Here is a 6,104-nt window from a genome sequence, read left to right on the forward strand (position 1 = left end):
TTTCTCCATCCAAGGCTTAGTAAATAGAACCCTTAATCATTAGCATCTCAGCTATGATTAGGTCATCAATTCGCATTACTTATGCTGGGTAAACACTATATAATTATCTGTCAGATATCTGTCCAATCTGGCTGATTGGAATGAAAATCTGGTAGTATATGGGAGCAAACGACAATCGACTATTTGCTCACAAACACTGGAAAACAGACAAAAATGGTAATTCAGACAAATTGGTTAAATCAAATTAATTTAACCTATTTGAACAATCATTTTTGTTTTTTTTTCCAGTGTTTGAGGCCATATGGTTGATTGTCATTTAATTCTGTAATAGGCATCCGCATAGCAATACCACCGCTGGCTAAATTATTGGCTGTGATACATATCATATCTGGTTTTATAATGCAGTTTGGCACGTGCTGCATGCGGTATATGATATAGCAAACCTCAATACTTAGGATCCTGTTTCAGTTTTCGGCCTCCAAATTGCAGGATAGTAAATATTTTGGTTTAAATCTTAAAACCTCATGTAATTTATACAGGTTGTCAAACCATACAATAAACTGCCGCTTAGTAAATGAATCCCTTGGTCTACTAAAATGCCATTTTCAGTGCATTGACCAGCATAAAGGAGCCCTCATATACAGTATTGGTCAATAGCTTAGATGTCATTGCTCTGTGTACATCATGACATCGCCATATGTACAGGGATGTAGCCAAGGATGTAACTAGGTATTTAAAGGCCCATAGTAAAAGTTTGTAAGGACCCCTATGTACCACAAAATAGTGAAAAATGTCTGTAACACATGTAACTTTGACCAAGGAAGATAGGCCCCACAACAGATGCACCAATGGCACCTATGGTAGTTATGCCCATGGATGTAACCAAAACTTTGAGGGCCCCTTAGCAACATTTGGAAGATGCCCCCGCCCCAATGCTCCAAGAGAAACAGCTTTTTCTACATCAGTTGTTCATTGTATGCCCAATAGTAATGCCCAAGTTCATTTTATGCCCCATAGTAGTGCCTAGTTAATTGTATGCCCCAAAGTAGTGCCCTATTTCATTTTATGCCTCGTAGTGCCCTAGATAACTTATTATATTATTACATTTTATATTCCATCGTAGTGTGTATTATTATGAATAGTAATGCCCAAGTTCACATTACACCTAAAGTGCCCTTAATTCATTTTATGCAACATTGTACTGTCACCATTTAAAATATGCCACATCATAGGCTGCCAGTACAAATTATGCCAAATAGTGCCCCCCGGTCCCCAGTACATGTTATGGCATATTAAAGTTATCCCAGTTTATGTTATGCCAAATTTTATTGCCCAGTTCACATTATGCCACATTGAAGTGCCCCCAGTTTATCATTGTACTGCCCAGTTCACATTATTCCACATTGAACTACCCCCAGTTTATCATTGTACAGCCCCCAGTTCATATTATGCCACATTGAAGTGCCCCCAGTTCATATTATGCCACATTGCTCACTACAGCCCCAGCTCACTCTACAAAGGCAGTAATCAAGGAGAAGCCTATAATCTAACAATGTTGAGCTCACTGTTTAGTTCAGCTGTGCCTGTGAGGGAAAAATTAGAACATGAGAGATGGATCATATCAGTGTGGCACTGTACTGAGAGGGAGAGAGCGATCGTCACCTATATGAGCTCTGATGAGTTCCTATTATCAGGCGGGGCAACAAGTCAATTGCTTAGAGGGCAATTCCAGGAACTTGGTTAACAACTATATGACTTGTATCCAGGGCCACCTAAGTCTCTGGGCCCCATAGCAATGGCACCCCCTGGACCCACTATAACTACACCCATGGGTGCCTATAAAGGAAGAGCTGGAGAGTAAATCTTTACCAATAGAAGAAAGAAAATTAGGAATCATGTTATCCAACAATATCTCTCCTCTAAGTACAACATAAAATTATGTATAAATGCTAGTGATAGATGCGCTAACTCTGCCACCCTGTCTGCCGAGTGAAGGTGGTTTTACTGAATGAATGCTTTAGGGGTTCCTCTTACCATAAGTAACCTGCTGTTATGAACCACCCCAACTGCTGTTAAGCGGGCAAATGACACTCACTGACACTCTTAGGAAAGCAGCATATAAGCATTGTGCAGTTTAGGAACAGTAGTTTTTATAACTTATTATTAATACTCAAAAGTTCTTCATTAGTTAAAAAAAGAACACATACACACGAAGGAATATATAAATGTGTTTTACATGGGGCTCTGCTTCATATTATACAGCTTCGTACACACAGGCTTGCTGTGTGTAATCAGTCCCCTGTCCCATTAATAGTCAAGGCTGATTCGCATCTCTATCAGCCTGGACCTACTGTATTCACACATTTTTATTCAAAGTAGCAGATGTGTTTTTTCCCCTGTATATGCACTGCCATGGTAAGGGGGACTTAGTCTACCCTCCATCTGCTATTATGCCTCTCTCTGTAGTACCAAATTAAGGCCCAAGTGGGCCTAGAGCTGAAATTTATGAAGGGCCAGATTAACAATGGGGCGGATGGAGCTACAGCTCCAGGCCTCCACATAAAAATAGGCCCATGACAACATGATGTTGACTGGCCATCTGCTCTCCACACGGTCAGCCATAAATCACAAGTAGTAAAATTGTATTTCTATTTACCTCACAAAATGAAGCATTTTTTTTCTTTTATATATTTAGGGAGACATTGGGGGGAGAGTATAGAGGTGTACACGTCCACATGGCACTGGACACACCCACATAGCACAGGTCACACCTCCTCTGCCTCTCATAATAGGCCCTTGGTCATTTTCAGCTCCAGGCCCATGTGGCCCTCAATCCGGCCCTATGGTGTGCTGCCGCAGGAGGTGTGACCAGCATGATGGAGGTGTGACTACTGATGTGGTGGTGTGACCAGTGATGTGGGGGTGTGGTCTGTACAGGGAGTGTGGTCTATGCCATGGGTGTGGCTAGCACCATAGAGGGCATAACTACCGCCTACTTTCAACCACCTCAATATTCTTCCCCTCTCTTCTTATATGAAGCATACACCGCCTGTTATATTATTGACCACTAAATAAAAAATGTAAAAGAAAACACACAAACTATGGTTTATTAATAAAATGTTATTATTTTTACTGCTTTTACGTTATGAGGACTAATATTTGATTGAACTTATTGCATGCATATTAACATCCTAGTTCATTCAAATTATAAGTTAAATTATTATTAATAATTATGTGTGTTTATTTTATATACAGTATTTATTGTACTCTTAGGGGTAAATTTACGAAGAACCGAGTTTGCAATCTCTGGAGCGTTTGGGCATTTTTTTCCACTCGCAAATTTAAGAATGTTAAACTCGGGAGAGATCTCCTTTGCTACGGGAAAATACTGGAGAGTTAGCAAACTCTGTTCAATTCACCTTCGGCTAAACTAGAGAACCTTTTCACTAGTGAAGATAGGATTCGGGAATTTACCAAGATGAGAGTTTCTAAAATATTCGGGAAATAAATTCACCTGCCTGTGATCTGCGAGATTGGCAGAAACATACACAGATCACTGTGATCCATGTATGTTTCTGCCTATAAATAGAAAAAAAAAGGGTTCATTTTTAAACCCCCCCAAAAAAAAGCCTAACCAGCCCCGGACTTGTCAGCCTGTCCTGGTACCTAAAATTACGGAGAGCAAAACTAGTAGGGGTCCACCGTAAATTAGGTACCCGCACCAGGCTGCAGGGCCAGTCCTGGTTTTAATTATAGGGGGGGGAATTGTGTAGGGGCCCCCTATAATTAAAACCAGCACCGGCCCCAAAACGGCCAGGCTGTAAAGCCACAGCCCGGAGACCCTATTACTGGGGCTCCGTGGCCAAAGCATTATCAGCCCAAGCCACTCAGGCCAAGCCGGGGTGGAAAGGAAAGGGGTGGAAAGGAAAGGATAGGGGTGGAAAGGATAGGGGTGGAAAGGAAAGGATAGGGGTGGAAAGGATAGGGGCGGAAAGGAAAGGGGTGGAAAGGAAAGGATAGGGGTGGAAAGGAAAGGATAGGGGTGGAAAGGAAAGGATAGGGGTGGAAAGGAAAGGGGTGGAAAGGAAAGGATAGGGGTGGAAAGGATAGGGGTGGAAAGGATAGGGGTGGAAAGGAAAGGGGTGGAAAGGAAAGGGGTGGAAAGGAAAGGAAAGGGGAGGAATGGAAAGGGGTGGAAAGGAAAGGATGGGGGTGGAAAGGAAAGGGGTGGAAAGGAAAGGGGTGGAAAGGAAAGGGTAGGGGTGGAAAGGAAAGGGGTGGAAAGGAAAGGATAGGGGTGGAAAGGAAAGAAAAGGGAAAAGGAAATTACAATTGTCCAAGAAGAAAGGGCACCGTCTCTGTACAGATGTTCAGAGCAACAGTGCGGTTTTGAATTGTAGTGCCCTTCATATATAGTGGCTCTCTGTGGTATAAAATTAATGACAAATATATATTTTTTTTTTAGTTTAACCAGTTAAGACTGACGAATTCAAAAGCGAATAGTTGCTCTGTCCTAGAAGGCAATATGACTTTTATTGTAAAGTAAATGATCATTTATAGTACATCTGACATAAAATTTTGCATCCTCAAGCTGTGTATTTTAATGACAAGGGGCCTGATTCAGAGCCGTTCGCTATTTGCGGTCGTTCGTTCAAAAACAAGGGGTGGCTATTCAAATGATCCGTTCGCAAATTGCAGTCTGTTCACGCCTCTAAGTCTGAACGAGCGAGCAAAGCATACGCTCGTTTAATTGATAAAAACGCCCCCTGGCCGCTCGCACCATACGTCATGTCCGCTATTTATTAGATTAATCGAGTACATCGTACAGCGAATGAACTGCTCGCTATTCTTGTGGTTGGTTTTTTCAACCGCTATTTTGCGAGCAGTTCTGAGTTAAAAAAAACCAAGTGACGTGGTCAATGACGCTGCTGTATTAATTATGCACTCCCTTAAAACGCCCGTTTTGACCTTTAAGCACGCCTGCGTTCGAATTCCACTCCCCCGTTTTCAAACACCTTCCCCTGTTACCACCCACATACGCCTCATTCTGTCACTCAAAATAGCAGGCACTCGCTATTTAGCGTACAAACGATTTTCGGCCGCACTGACTGGTTCGCGCATGCGTACTAAAAACCGTACGCATGCGCAGATGTGCGAACATCGCTCGGAACGAGCGTACGGCCGCTAGCGAGCGGCTCTGAATGAGGGCCAAAGTTCTATTGGAGGAATGAAAGTTGTCATTATTAAAAATATATATATTTCTCAAGCAATTACTACAGTAGTAGGCAATTTATCTGCACAACATAAAATTACAAACTATTTGTACTGCCTTTTATATTTTCTAGAAGGGTGATGTCCACTTTTTTAACAATCTATTAATTCCCCCATATAACAAGAAGACTCTCTCGAGAATCCTCCCTGCTACTTGAAGTTAGCTACACTGGAATACGCAATCTGTCCAGACCTCTTTTATAAAGCTACATCTCCATCTATTTTGGCAGGACCCATATCTACATTCATATAATTTTATGTAATTTGTATCATGATCACTTCAATGTGTAGAACAGTGATTCCCAACCTCGGTCCTCAAGGCACACTAACAGTCCTGGTTTTGGTGATATCCATGCTAAAGCACAGATGCTTTAATCAAAATAACTGAGGTACTAATTATGTTGCCTGTGCTCAAGTATGGCTATCCTTAAAACCTTGTCCGTTAGTGTGCCTTGAGGACCGTGGTTGGGAACCCCTGGTGTAGAATGTCAGCGCTTTCTAAATAAAAGATAATAATAATCTATTGAAATGGACTGGATGGGTTGTAGCACTTGACTTTGAGCTGCAGCATTCATTGCAAGACCCAGCTCCAGGTAACAAGGAAGGGGTGAGCATAAGACTGGGGCTGGTTTATAAAGATATACAAATATCCAATGTCTACCTGAGTCGAAAGCTAAATAGATTATCTAGCAGCTGTGAGGCTATAGCAACTGCTTTCATACTGGAAGCAGCAGCACTAATCAATACAAACACAAAACCCAAACCAAATCATCTAGTAGACTTAAGTTGTTTTCTATTTAAGAAAAACAGAAAGGGTGCAGAGTTGTTCGTGG

The sequence above is a fragment of the Taudactylus pleione genome, unplaced genomic scaffold, assembly GCF_031769625.1.
Source record: "Taudactylus pleione unplaced genomic scaffold, aTauple2 ptg000265l, whole genome shotgun sequence".
Lineage (NCBI taxonomy): Eukaryota > Metazoa > Chordata > Amphibia > Anura > Myobatrachidae > Taudactylus > Taudactylus pleione.